This window comes from Balaenoptera ricei, chromosome 16, assembly GCF_028023285.1.
Source record: "Balaenoptera ricei isolate mBalRic1 chromosome 16, mBalRic1.hap2, whole genome shotgun sequence".
NCBI lineage: Eukaryota > Metazoa > Chordata > Mammalia > Artiodactyla > Balaenopteridae > Balaenoptera > Balaenoptera ricei.
Genome location: NC_082654.1, coordinates 37,289,120 through 37,305,002, shown reverse-complemented (window position 1 = coordinate 37,305,002; position 15,883 = coordinate 37,289,120).

Below are 15,883 nucleotides of genomic sequence, written 5' to 3'. Positions count from 1 at the left end.
TATCATTTGTTTTGGGACTCTGCTTGTCCTTAGAAGACCATTTTAAAACTTATTTAGCAACGGATAACCATGAATAATCATTTACAACACCAAAATGATGTTCTTGAGATAAAATACGCACGTGGATTAGTGGTAAAAGTTAAAACTAGTTTTTGAAAATTTTAATAGAAAACAAATGAGAGATTTAAAATATTCCCTCAGATAACACATTAAGTGGAAATTTGAAGACAAGATACATATCGTTGACCAGTGATCCAGTAGACCAGGGATCTATTTAGTAGACCACAGCCATGCCCTTCACTTATATATCTATAGTTATATTCATACTATAGTGACACAGTGGAGTGGTTGTGACACCTTGTGGTCTGCAAACCCTAAAATTTTTTCCGTTTGTCCCTACACCAAACAGAAGATGTTTGTTGGCTCTTGTAGTAGACAGTCCAACATACCTAATGCCAGTTGGTAACTGGTACATATCCAGCAAGGTGCCAAACATGTTTGTTCATCATAAATAAGAGGAAGAGCCTAAAAATGCTTAGTATTATTTTTAAAAGTAAATTTTGATTAAAATTTTAATAGTTTTAATAACATCTATAAATGATTTGTGAAGCATTACTTTTTGAGGAGCATAGTTTGGAAGGACTGCCCGAGGTCCTTGTTACTTAAAGTGCAGTCAATGGCCTGGCAGCCTGGGAATCACTTGGAAGCTTGCTAGAAATACAGAGTCTTGGGCTCCACCCTAGACTCCTGGAAAAAAGCTGCCTTTTTAAACAGGATCTCCAGATAAGTCATGTACAGTAAAGTTTGAGGAGCACTGCCAGTTACAGCTCATCAATTAAAACTCCTCCACTTAAGGAGAAAAGCACAAGGAAGACTTGATTCTTAATGAAACTATTTTTTAATATCCTGGTTTTTAAAAATCTTTAAAAATTTTGAAGTACACAAAACTGTATACAGCTCAATGAATTATCACAAAGTGAATACATCTATCTAATGAAAACTCAAAGCAAAAATTCTATCATTACTCTCTTTCCCCGTCTCAGGCATGACATCTCCCTATTACTGAAATGTATGCAAGAGAGAGGAGATATGGGGATATATGTATAGCTGATTCACTTTGTTATACAGCAGAAACTAACACAACATTGTAAAGCAATTATGCTCCAATAAAGATGTTAAAAAAAAAAAAGGTAAAGGTAACCAACTATCTTTTTTTTTGGCCGTGCCACTCGGCATACAGGATCTTAGACCCCCAACCAGGGATCCTCGAACCCAGACCCCCTGCAGTGGAACTGAGGACTCTTAACCACTGGACCGCCAAGGAAGTCCCAACTATCTTAATTTCTAACAGCATAGAATGCTAAAAAATGTATGCATTTGTTTTGTCTGATGCCATTTGTGCTAAATTATACTTGTCAGATTTATCCATGTTTTTCTTTATAGTTTTTTCACTTTTATTGCTATGTGGTATTCCATTATATATCACAATTTATCCATTCTACTATTGATGGACATTTAGGTTTCTAGTTTCTTGTTATTTACAAATAATGCTGCCATAAACATGCATATCTATGGGGTGTACCTAGGAATTGAAATTGCTAAGTCATAGGATATATTTGTATGTTCAACTTTAGAAGATACTACCAAACAGTTTCCCAAAATGATTGTAGAAAAGTACATTATCACTAGCAGGGTATGAGAGTTGCAGTTGCTCACAATCGCTTAGTATTGTATGGTTTTATTTTGCATTTCTTTGATTACTAATGAGGTTGAGATCTTTTCATATATTTATTGACTCTTTGTCTATCTATCTCCTTTTACTAAGTCCTTTGCCCATTTTTAAGTTGTGTTGTCAGTCTTTTCCTTATTTATTTTTAGGAATTCTGTATCATCTAGATATGAGCTCTTTTGTCATTTACATGTGTTGCAAATGTTTTTTGTCACTCTTTTCACTCTTTTCATGATACATATTTTGTATAATTTTTAAGTAATACTTAGTGAGAGAGTTGATCAGAACCTTCTAGTCCAGTATTGCCAGAAATAGAACTGGTCTCCTTTTTAATAACTAAATTTTGTACCAATAATGCATGTATTATGATGAAAACAGCCATTATCAGTAGGAATTAGTTTGAGAAGATTTTAAAAAGACAGCAACCAGATTCAATCTATCTTCATTAGAAGTCTTCTAGGATATGTAAAAATGAATAAATAAGATGTAGCTTCCATATTACATGTGTAAGAACTTCTATAGTTGTATATATGCCTTTTTTAAAAACGAAATTTATTTATTTATTTTTGGCTGCATTGGGTCTTTGTCGCTGTGCACGGGCTTTTTCTAGTTGTGGTGAGCGGGGGCTACTCTTCCTTGCGGTGCGCGGGCTTCTCATTGCAGTGGCTTCTCTTGTTGCGGAGCATGGGCTCTAGGCGCACGGGGTCAGTAGTTGTGACTCACAGGCTCTCGAGCGCAGGCTCAGTAGTTGTGGCTCACGGGATTAGTTGCTCCGCGGCATGTGGGATCTTCCTGGACGAGGGATCTAACCCGTGTCCCCTGCATTGGCAGGCAGATTCTTAACCACTGCACCACCAGGGAAGTCCAGTCTAACCCGTGTCCCCTGCATTGGCAGGCGGATTCTTAACCACTGCACCACCAGGGAAGTCCAGATTTAGATTTCTCATATTCTTAACAAGTCCTTGGTGATTTCCCCTCTAGAAATTGTAAAGGGGCCTTTGGAAGATTATAGAATTTGCATACATAGATTGCTCTTTTTCCTTTGTGGCAATCTTAGAGGAGGAATGAATATCCATTATTCATCATTGATTTAGAGCTTCTTTTAACTCAGTGGTTCTTAACCCTAATTGCACATTAAAATTACCTACGTATCTTTTTAAAAAAATACTGATGGCTGGGTCCTATTCCAGACCTGATTGAATTGGTCTGGGACAGGGCCTGGGTATTGGGATTATTGCAACCCTGGTGATCCTAAAGTGTACCTGGGCCTGAGAACTACAGGTGATGTTGCAAAGATAAGTTTGTTCACCAGAGGGAGACAAAGCACTTCTTTAGGAAAAAGCCCCCACATAAACAAAACCCATTTTCTGACTTCACAGCTGCATCAACTCCAATTTATGTAATGTGCCAAGCAGGGCAAAAATGTGGGAAGATAGGTAAAATTATCTTTGGTACTGTTGCTTGCCAACCAAAGAAGTGCTTGCTATCACTGGGGAAAATTCCAGGAACTAATTTTAAAAGTAATGTGGTTAAAAATATATCTTATTCACCCAATTATCTGGACTAGCATCTAGAAATATTTTCAATCCTTTCCTACCTCACTTTGATAAAATAGACTATATGATAGAAGAGGGTAATATTGTTCATATAAAGTGGGAAATTTTGACATAAGATCACTCCAAGAATCTTGCAAATAGAAATCAACATCAGCAAAAATAAATTAGCTTAAGATACGCTCGCAAGATTTTAGGAAATATGCAGATATAATAATGTGACTTAGATAGATTTATTTTTAAGTCTACAAGTACTTGATTGGCATCTCCCAATTTTCATTTCTCCCATCTCATGCCTACTTCCATCATAGAAGCCATAAAAGCTACAAACTTGATCTCTGGCCTCTTGTAGCTGGAGATGGTCCATGAGATGGAGGTGAAAATCACTGAGGAGGGCTTCCCTTCATGAATAAAATGACAAAGAAGTTTCTTTTCTCTCTTTTCCTCACCCCACTTTCTCCATCTGCTTGGGGACATTAAACTTGGAGGTGGAGCAACCATCACTGTCCAAGAGATGACAAGTGTGAGGATAAAGCCAGTATTGCTAAGGATGGCAGAGCGTAGAGGCAGGAGGAGCCTGGGTTTCCATCGGTCCTGGGCAGCTACTATGCTAGTGAGGGACTGCCTATCTCTGAACTTGTTAGGGGGAAAAGGGCTTCCTGTTATTTGCAGATAAATTCATTCCTAACTGACCCATCACTGAAAAGTTATGTAGTGGCACATAGACATAAATATATTTATTGTATTGACCTTGGGTATTATCCTTTCTAGTTATTGTTTTTTTAAACTCAAGTTAAAGAAGCCCTGTGGGTTTTAGACAAAGCCAGGAATTTAGGAGCCCAACTTCCTTTTTCAGTTGTTATTTCTAAAAAGCATATATATTTCTAAAAAAGCATAAAAATTATAAATACCAGGCAATTTACCAAGCATTCCTGCCCCAGCCACCTTTTCTGAGCCAAAATACATAGTTTGACATTATCACCTGGCTATAGGGTGAATATTTTTAATAGGATGGTGCTCAAAAATCCAGGAGGTCTGGTCACCTTAACTGACATAGCCTGTGATTTCTTCAGGGTCCAAACTAGGTCAAAGCACACAGACCCCTGCTGTGGCCAAAAACACAGTCAACTGACTAGAAGCAATAAACCAAATAGTAATAGACCAACAGGACATCAAGACAGGCTGAATCTGATATTAAAGGTAGACGTCAAAAAAAGGTATCTCATTTGAAAAAGAACTGGGAAAGAGTAAGATTTCTACATTTTGACTAAGCAGAGTGGCGAGACTTCCCTGGTGGTGCAGTGGTTAAGAATCCGCCTGCCAATGCAGGGGATACAGGTTCAAGCCCTGGTCCGGGAAGATCCCACATGCCGCGGAGCAACTAAGCCCGTGAGCCACAACTACTGAGCCCATGTGCTGCAACTACTGAAGCCTGCGCACCTACAGCCTGTGCTCCGCAACAAGAGAAACCACTGCAATGAGAAGCCCACGCACTGCAACAAAGAGTAGCCCCCACTCTCCGCAACTAGAGACAGCCCGCGTGCAAAAGTGAAGACCCAATGCAATCAAAAATAAAATAAATAAAAAAAAAGAAAGCAGAGTGGCAATTTGCTATTTGATGGCCAGGATATTCAGGATAATTGCTTTTCTATGTTTCAATGTGGGAGGATTTCATGGAAGAGGCTTTCCTGGAAATCGGGGGTTGTTTAAAGAATTTGGGAAAACTGAGTTGCAAAAAGGTGGGAAGATATTATAGGCATACAATGTCTCCTTGGAAAGGTCATAAAGGTTGGGCCCTGCCTGGATCGCAGCATAGAACTATGTTGCCTGGAGCTGCCATATGCTCCCTCTGGGAGCTGCCCAGGGGGCAGTGATGGTGTATTTCCAGAAGACAAAGGCAAAGGTAATTGACTAAGAAGCAGGAGGAAGTAAATCCCTTTAAATGTTGAACTTCATCAGGTCTGCTCCTGATGCGCTTCTCACTTTCAGGCTTTTATTATATGTGGGTATCTCTCAAGTCTTTATCTCCAAACCTAATCTCCCCGAGTTTCAAACTCATTTCTAGCTGCTTCCTGGTTATCTACACCTGGATTTTTGCAGTCATTTCAAACTCACGGTGTCCAAAAATGAACTCATTAAAAGTGTCTTTTTTTCCTATATATTCTCTCTCATTCTGTATTTTTTGGCAACTATTTCTTTAGCCTTATTAAGGTATAATTGACAACGTTCTAAGATATTTAAAGTATACAACGTGATGATTTGATATATGTATACATTGTGAAAGGATTCCTCCCACCAAGTTAATGAACACATCTTTCATCTCCCATGTTTACCATTTTTTTTTTGGATGAGAACATTTAAGTTCTACTCTCTTAGAAAATTTCAGTTATACAATAGTATTGTCAACTATAGTCACCATGTTATACATTAGGTCCTTAGACCTAGTTTTTCTTATAACTGAAGGTTTGTACTCTTCTATCAACTTCTCCCTATTTTCCCTAACCCCCAGCCTGTTAACAACTTTTCTATTGTCTTTCTAGGAGTTAGACTTCCCCCCTTTTTTTAATGTACCACACATACAATACCATGCAGTATTCAGTATTTGTCTTTCTCTTTGACAACTATTTATTGAGTGCTGATTATGTACCACTCACTTTGCTAGTGCTGGTGGTACAAGGATGAGCAAAACCAGACATGATTCTACCCCACTGCTTTTTCAGTCTGGAGGGGCAGACTGCTACTAAGCAAATAAGCACACAAATGAGCACATATTTCAATCTGTGCTGACAAAGGAATGGACACCAGAAGGATATCTGAGAGTCAACAGGGGGACTTCTGTCTAATCAGGCAGAATATCACCCACCTGGTCACCAGGGCATCATCCTCTCCTTTCCCTCTCTTACCATTTACATACAACCAACCACCACATCTTGCCTATTTGACCTCCTAAATATTTCTCAAGGCCATCTCCTCTTTCCCGTCTTCATTACCCTAGCTGAGACTGTCTCCATCTTCGATGTAGACTGGGCATGACTCCTTGATGCCAAGCTTCGTACATTTTCTCCCTTGCCCTTCATCCCACCCTGCATCCCTTTCTATACTGCCTCCAGACAGCTTTACCCAAAACCTATACCTGACCGTGTCACTTTCCTGCCTAAAGCTTTCCTAGTGGTTTTCTATTTTATGTTATAAAGTCAGGTCAGATTTTTAAACTTGTCATTTTTTCTCATCTTGAACTTTACGCTTGAGCAACACCAAACTACTCCTAGTTCCTTGAGCACACTGGCATTTCATGCCTCTGTGCCTTTGATCATGCTGTCCCGTCCCTGTGGTTGCAACTCACCCTCTCATCTTTGCCTAACTTCCAGTTTGCTTCTATCTCACGTCCCTCCTCTGCTCATAGTGGTTCATGCTTCTTTACCCTCATTACAGCACTCAGGATCTACATTATATTTCCCATTTGCCTCCCTTTCTAAAATGTGGGCACGTCAAGGGTGGGGGGGTCTTACTTTACCTGTCTCTATGTCTAGCAGCATGCTTGGTAAATGCCATATGTGATGGAGCTCATTATGGGATGGAACCAGAGTGAAAAGATATTTGTTTACCTGGAAAGAAATGTATTGATAATTTGATGCCCAAGACAAGGAAGCAACTGACGATTTATGGCTTGAGTGTTTAGCTGGCTCTAAAAGTCAGCAACACAGATATTACAACTCCCTTACACAAACACATGTTCTCATCAGTCCCAAATGGGCACATCTGCTGGAGCCACTGAATTGTGAACATGTGGAGGGCATTATCTTTAAGGTAACACTGACCAGTTGTGCCTTCCACTTTCAACAGGAAAGCCTTCATCGACCCTAATGAAGGTCAGGATTATTGGGATAATGGCTGCTCCATCCATAATAGCACATGGAGAGTATGATTTACGAGCTGGGTTTTTGTTGTTCCAACTGGGAATTAAAGAATAGTCTCTCAACAAATACCATATGATACCACTTATATGTGGAATCTATAACATGACACAAATGAACTTACCTACCAAACAGAAACGGATTCACAGACGTAGAGAACAGACTTGCAGTTGCCAAGGGGGCGGGGGGTGGGTGCGGGATAGATTGGGAGTTTGGGATGAGCAGATGAAAACCATTATATATAGAAAGGATAAACAAGGTCCTACTGTATAGCACAGAGAACTATATTCAATATCCTGATAAGCCATCATGGAAAAGAATGTGAAAAAGAATATACCTATAACTGAATCACTTTGCTGTACAGCAGAAATTAACAAAATGTAAATCAACTACACTTCAATAAAATAAATTAAAAAAAAAAAAGAGTAGTCTCTTGATAGCGATACACTGAAAGCCTTGGTGCTGTAGCAGCTTCAAAGATGAAATATTTATGGACCCTGGTGTTTGGACAGCTGGACAAGTGCAGCTGTCTTTGAGACATACTAAAAAATTTTTGTGTTGTTTATCTGATATTCAAATGTAATGGGCATCAGGTGTTCCAATTGGCAACTCTGCATGGAAATGGATTGAAAAAACATACCCCAAATTAGGGGCTCATTTGATGTGCTAGGAAGAACTTTGGGAAAAGTGTCAGAAGAACTGGTTTACTAGCCACAGCTCTGCATCTTTCCTCTACTGTTTCCTTACCTTATGAAATGAGAGGGTTTCAGATTCAGTGATTCTGAGACTTCGCTTGTCTTCAAAAACTTTGCACAAGTGAAATTTTATTCAGAAGCTCAATATATAAAACAGATAAAAGCTGAGTTGCTCTGACTGATGCTGAGTATGGGTCACTCCCCATCCCAAGGTGGTAGAAAACCACTGGACTTGATTTCTAGAATTCCTTCTACCTGTGACAGTCTGTGAGTCCAGGTGAATTCATTTTACAGGGAGCAATCATCCAGTTTGTGGTTAATCATACCTTGTCCTTTTCTTTGGCACTTAGGAAGGACAAACTAGAACTATTAACTGCCTTCATTTATTCTTTCCACAGACATTTGTTGAGCACTTATTACAGGCAAGGCCATGTATTAGGCACTTTGGAGTGAGACTACAAAGAGAAAACTTTAGAAGGACCTCTTAATTTAGTAGGAGAGCTAAAAGGTGTGACAGGTAACTATATCTGCATTTATTAAGATTTGCTATGTGATAGGCATGTATTGCTTCCAATTTTAAAAAGTATTTCCGTGAACATTGGTCTGACTCACAGTTCTTGTTCCTTTCCACCTGCTTTCATCACAACCTTATTTCCTTTCAAATATTTTTCTAAAACTAATGAGGAGATGATTCCTTTACTTGTTTTTATCTCTGAATTTGCCTGCCTGATTTAGGATATTTCTAAGAAGCCCTGCCATTGCTAAGTGTAGGATGATGAAGTTATAATGTGGTTTTTTTTTAAAAAGGCATTCCAGAGACCCAGCCTCCTCCCATAGCATGCCATGTCCCGGGTCTGTAGTAGAAGAAGTCATTTTGGACATCCTTCTCATCTTCACCCATCCACATGCTGAGGCTTTTATCAAATTTCGCTATTTCTTGCTCTTTAGGATTCCTGGCTTTCTCCTTCCTTCTTCCTCGGCTAGGCCTGCTTCCTCACCTAAGTTCTGGTCATCTCGCATTGACCTCACAGCTACTGTCTTCTCCCAAGTCTCTTTCTTCCTCTCTTTAATATTTTTCATGGCTCAGCAAAAGTTCTTCTTGGCCACCTGAAGGCAAGCTGTTTGAACCCACCGCTTTGTCCTTGTCTTTCTGCTACTGAAAATTCCCAGGTGCACGTTTGAACAAATGTCAACATTTTGACATGGCTCTCAATGGCTAGGTATTATTTTTCATTTGCTTTTGGTCTTTAAAAAACATTTTTGTTTTTCTTCCATGGATTACAAAATATCTGTTGATAAAATTTAAGCATGTGCCTATTTTTTAAAAAGGTAAATAAAAATCATATGTAATTCTACCTCCCCAGGGTGGGAGGAGAGGTGGGGGGGGGATGAACATCTCTTAGGTATATTCTTTTGGATTTTTTTTCCCAGGCCTATATATTTTTTTCCTCAACAAAAATAGAAAAAAATGTACATACTGTTTTGTTTTTTTTTTAATACACTTCCGGGCATTTTTATTTTTAAATTTCATTTATTTATTTATGGCTGTGTTGGGTCTTCGTTTCTGTGCGAGGGCTTTCTCTAGTTGCGGCAAGTGGGGGCCGCTCTTCATCGCGGTGCGCGGGCCTCTCACTGTCGCGGCCTCTCTTGTTGCGGAGCACAGGCTCCAGACGCGCAGGCTCAGTAATTGTGGCTCACGGGCCTAGTTGCTCCGCGGCATGTGGGATCATCCCAGACCAGGGCTCGAACCCGTGTCCCCTGCATTGGCAGGCAGATTCTCAACCACTGCGCCACCAGGGAAGCCCATACATACTGTTTTGTGGCTTGCTTTTTCATTTAACAATATATAGTGAACATCTTCTGATTTTATTAAATATTTTCCCCTTGATATCCTTAAAGACTGTGTAGTGTTCCATCAAATGGATGTGCTACGATTCATTTAGCCTATCCCACTTCGTTGGTCATCTGGGTTTCCCAGGTTTTCCCTGTTAAAAACATGCTGCCCTGAACAGTATTGGAGCTAAAGTTTAACATACATCAGTGAAATGTATTAAACTTTTTTTTCCCTTAGGTCAATTCATAGAGGAAGTATTTACACTTAACCCACCTTATAGCCAGATTTCACTCGGTGTTTCGGTCAGACTTCCTCGTGGTGCAGCTTCCTGGCTCGCTCCCTCTTGGCCGCCTAAGACCTGCTTCCCTCCTTGTCAGTCACACATCTCTCACTTTACACCGCACCCGTGTTAGCAGGTTTCACCTGATGAACACTGCTCATGTTTTCAGTTCTGCAGGTAGAGGGAAAGTAGAGCCACCCACTCCTTTCTCTTTCCAATGTTATTGTTATTCTTGTCTCTTTCTTAGGAACATAAAAGGATGAACAAGTCCCCTAACTACTTGAGCTTCACGTAAGATGGTGCTGGGGAAGCCTCCCCAATCGCTGCGTGACTCATCTCATACACACACACACTGCACTGCTCAGACCCTCACCTCAGCTCTGAGTCCCAGCAATGCTCGCACAGAGAGCCAGTCTGGGTCAAGCACTGTGGAGCTAGTTCCTGTCTCTGGCTGTGAGAAGAAAGTCAGGCACTAAGCGGTGTCATTTCAGGAAGCCTCAAGGCTCATTTCATGTTATGACATAAAAATTCTTTGGTGGAGGAGGGAAAAACTGTAGTTTTTCAAGCTGGATTCTGTAAGACCCTTGGGTTCTACCTTAACATAGTAGGGGTCATCGCAGGTGGGGAACAGAAAGCAAAGTTGAGGGGACCCTGAGCTGGTTTGTCTTTTTGTCCTGCCAGAGAAGAAGACATGAAGATTGCTGGAAGGAAGTGAGGGGCTTTCTGAAGTAAGCAGAGGTCATGTCTTAACCCAAAGTGCCCAGTCTTTTTCTCTTTTTTGAGAAGAGGCAGCTTCTGGGCATGGGGAGGGCCCAAGAGAATCCCCCAGATGTTGGGAGTTGACTTGGAGATAAGGGATGGTGCTTGCTTCTGATCTGGAGCCCTGTAAGTGCTGGACGGGGAGGACCGGGCAGAGGCACAGCTGAGAGAGCAAGGGAGAGAGGGAAGGGGGCAGCTTTGTCCCTGCTGCATGACGTGGCAGACACACTGGAGTTCTCCTGTGGGCCCTGAATGATCTGGGAAGTGAGTGGGGAGCAGGGACTGTTTGGTCACTTTTCCACTGCTGGAGGCCTGTGCTGTCAGCGGGTCAAGCCAGGGCTGCTCACAGGGTTTGATGGGGGAGGAAACAGGCCTGTCTCTGTAGGATCACCCATGACACCTCACCAGGTGGGAAAAAATTAGCAGAAGAACAGCCAAGAATCTGATGAGTAATGTCTTTATCACCTCTGTGCACCCAGATGTTTGGATTGTCCTCCACAAGACTTGGACTTGTGGGATGGGGGTCAGGGGTGAGCTCCCTGGACGCTGACACACAAACTGGGAGGGGTCGGGTGTGGTGGGAGAGGACTTAGGAGTCCGTGGTGGCTGATGATAATGATGTTACTTAAGAAAGCGACATTTTAAACCTGAAATGATAGAAAGAAAATGACTAGGTTGAGTCGAGTTTTCCAGATTGACTTAAATTTAGTTTCATCTTTTCTGAGAACGAATGAGAACTCATAAAAGAAAAATTCAGGTATTTATAAAAATAAAGTGAATCTTATTCTTGCATATAGTTATTTATGGCTGTCTAAGTCACATCTGCTCTTCTGTCTTTCAGGTGAGAAATGAGGCCCAGAGAAAGGGAGCGATTTATTCAAGGATTTAGTTATTGAGCAGCAGTGTTGGTCTTGGAACCCCTGTGCTCACTCAGTGCCTCCAGTGGAAAGTCACAGGAACACACTGTTACCAAACAGGATAGGGCTTATTGACTTGCAACGAGGGAGAATGAATGTCATGGAGAAACGTGGCAGGGCAGGGAGAGGGGAGGTAGTAGAATGGACTTATAGGATTTGGGTTTGTGGTAGGTGATTTGGGGGCAGGTTTAAGGAAGTAGGCCTTTGCCATCTTTGCTGAATTGGATGCTGTCTGAAATAAAACATTGCTGTCCATTAGGCAGATGATGTATCTGCGGAAGGAATTTGTAGATCAAATATGCCTTGGGGCATCTTCTGCTAACACAGACAATCAGCTTTAATAAAGATGTAACTGAGTTAAAAAGAGAGGCAGATAATTTATAGTGAACATGTAATTTGATGCCATTGTTTTTCCCAAGTGTTGGAAGAGGGAAGGCCAGGTTATGTTTTAGAAATTTGAACAATGTGAGTTAAGAGTTAGATTAGGTTTAACATCTAGTTTCCAGCCTTATCATGTTATCACAGAAAGTAAACTGTCCACAAACAAAGAGATCTAAAATACTTGTTTCTTCTCTATTTTTGCCAGTAGGGATTTATCTTGCCTTTCTTCTCCATGGCCCTCACAAATAAGAATCTGAAAATCTCCGCTATCCATCTAATTATAAAGCCCAGGATCTAACCTGGACAGAAAAGAGACCACTGAAACAAAGACCTTGTATATATATTTTGATTTCATTGTAACTCTGGTAATAATTAAAAATTAAATATTCCTACTTACCTGGGGACAATAATCAGGTACTCAGAGCTCCTCCTCCATTGCATTATGCCTCAGCTTTTTGGGGGAAGAGGGATATGGAACATCTGAGGTGGAAACGTTTTCTAGGTTCCTTAGTGGGTATCTGAGTTTGGCTTCTGGCTGGAAGAGGATAAGCTCCTTGGAGAGTGTGTTAGTGAACCCAAAGTTTCAGAGTTGGTGGACAAAACCTCTACCTAATGAAAAGGCAGGGAAAGCTTGTGGATGTGGTGTTTGTGGGGTTGCATAGATTAATTCCTGACTAAACTCTAGAGCCTGATGAACGGTACATGGCTTGTGAGCTACAGAAAGACCCATCAGCTTCTCTACACATCAGTCAATTAGATAGAAATGCCATTTTGTTCTTAAGTCTTATGAAAAGAAGAGGCATAATGGATGGGGAGCCTCTAAGTGAATCATCTCAGATGCAGAGGAACCGTGTTAGAACACTCTGGAAACATTTAGCTGCTGAAAAAGCTAGGAGAGCAGCTGGCGGGCGGGGGGAGGAAACTAAAGTCTGGGCAAGAGGAAGATCACCCTGTGAGAAAGGCAGTGTGGAGTCCTTGTGGAGTCAGGAAACATCAGGGTCAAAATGGGCTGCTGTTTGGGAGACAAAGTCGAGATCATGCATGCTGCCCAGCTCTCTAAGAATCCACGTGCTGCACAGAGGAAGTGAGGGATGCTGGGAGCTTCCACTGTTGAGATACGGGTTTTGAAAAACTTCCTCCTTGCCTGCTCCATGCTAACTAAACTGAACATGGGAAAGGAGCAGGAACCCTGTAGGGAGAAGCAGAGTGTGCCAGGTGAAGGAGAAGCTGTTGCTTGGTCCAATTCCACTGCTTGGATCTCTACTCCATACCTTCTAGCTGTGGAACCTTGACTATGCTCCCCAAATTGTCTGTGTACTGAGTTCCTCATTTGTCAAGGGGAACTGTATGTAAATGCCTTCCTTCTGGGTTGATTTGAGGATGAAGGGAGATGGGCTTTTAAAAGAGCTATGGTGGGTCCTGACACGTAGATGGTTCTCAGTGACTATTGGCTCATTTCTTCCTCCTTGAGCAGAAACTAACACTTTCCCTCTGGGTATTCTAGCAAGCTTGGGGTTCTCAGGGACTGCACTCAACTTGGAGGGAAAGGGATTTCACATAACCCTCTTTCTAATTCTTGCTTTAACACAGATTACAAGGAACGGAGCAGTTCTCTGCAGGAGGACTGTCATTTGGATCCGATGCAACCCTTCAAGCTACAGGCCTGAAGACACATACTTCTAATTATCTGGAGTCAGAGAGAGAGGGAGCTGATTGGGTTGACTGACAACGCTTATGAACATGGACACTGGTTTATTAATTACTGTCCCCCTTTAAACAGCATGAGGGTCAGGTAAAACTTGGCATTTCCAAATCTCTGCAGGCAGCCAGCAGCTAAAATTGGCAAGAGAGTTTCAAATTCTAGTTCTATTTCCATGGAACTAGGTGGAAGTTAGATGGATGAAAACAAAGAAAGCTTAGAAATGGCTGGGGTGAAGAAACCAGCCCTACTAGGAAGCATTAACTCTTTTTTTTTTTTTCACAGTTGTAGCCATTCTAGCTCTTCAAAGGCACAGCTGTTTATTGAAAGCCAAGCTTCTTGCTACAATGACTAACTCATCCCCATCTACCTGGATGGACTTTTCCTGGCTATATCACTGAAAGTTCCGAGTTCTAGTAAACCTTTCTGTCCTGGACCAACCGGGACAGTTGGTCATCCTCCTGGAAAAGACCAAGAAAAATCACTGAGAAAGAGACAGCCTCAGTGAACTATAGAGGTATGGGCTGGGATCAGGAGTAAGGGAAGTCAGGTAGGGGGTTGGCTGCTTGAAGTAGGCCCCCAGAGTCACAAAGTTCAACTCTTCAATTACTGGGGAAACCCAGAAGTTGGGGAGGTCATTGAGGCCACTTTGAATAACCAATAAGCAAAATAATCAATTCTGTGCCACCGAAACACAGAAATGAAGAAAATCTACTCCCCACCCGAAGTTGAAATGTAGGCTAGGCTCAAAGACCTCCTCTGGACCTGAGGCAGAGAAAAATTAGTTTTTTAGGGAACTGGTCTGCAGAGCAGGACTCATCAAAATCGCCTGGAGTGCTTATTAAACAGTTTCCTGAACCTCAACCCCAAATCTACCAAACATAATTATTAGGGGTTAGGACTGGGAATCTGTCCTTTTAATAAGCACCTTGGGGAATTCTAACATGAAGTGAGGTTTGGGGATCATTTGCTTTCGGGCAGAATCATCAAATATTTCTGACCACTCACCCCTTGCAGTGAAAAAATCTTTTTTAATATATATCGTTGACATATGTATACGAATCTATTTAAAAAGTTCTCTCCCTCTAGTATGCCTACTCATCTTTTAGGTTTCACATTTCACACCTCTGGGAATGGTTTAATCGGATTGGTTTATGTTCTTATCATACCTTAGATCTTTCTTTTCAGAACACATTCCAGTCTGCTAGACTGGAGTTTCATGAGGGCAAAGGGACTATGTCTATATATTTTCTTTCTTATTTATTTATTTATTTATTTATTTATTTATTTATTACACAGTAGGTTCTTATTAGTTAGGTATTTTACATGTATTAGTGTATATATGTCAATCCCAATCTCCCAATTCATCCCACCACCATCACTGCACGCCCACCCCCCCTGCCCCGCTTTCCCCCTTTGGTAAGGACTATGTGTATTTCATTTACCTTTGTACTCACAGCAGCACAGTGCTTGGCCCATAGTAGGTGCTCAGTAAAATATTGGTTTGAATTGAATTTGGGACTCCTCTTTAAAAGAGACAGAGAGAGCTTGTCCATGGAACAGTGCTGCTTAATGCTAACATCGCCTGTCCAAACTGCCACATGTTTCCATGGAAATTCTACGAGTAGTTCATGTAGCCACCTCTACCTGTCAGTGCCAGGTACCCACAATAGTTTAAAATTCCATTTCCTGGTCTCCAGCCGGTTTTCTCCTGCAATGGCAGAACTCCTGCTATAGGAGAAAGGACCCTCCATTAAAAGAGCAGCAGGAGACATCAATACGAGGCTTTCAGTCCAGACAAGTAAAAAGGAAAGGAGTGGAACGCTTCATTCTTCAAACAACACCTCCCCTCAGGAGGCGTGACTCTCGGGGAGAAGCCTCCTTGGACAGGAAGAAGGGAGAACAAATGCACTTCACTCTCTCGGGGGGCCTTATTGTTGAGTTCCAGTGACTGCTAACATCAATTATGCCATCATTAGTTAATAGCACCTTTGAAAATAGGGATTGCTGGTTTTGGAAAAACCTAGTTAGTTTCTTTACTTTGATGGAAAAGATCAACATGAAAATGAAGATCGAAAGACGAGGAGCGCTTTCATGGTTATATAAGGGCTTCCAGGCATGG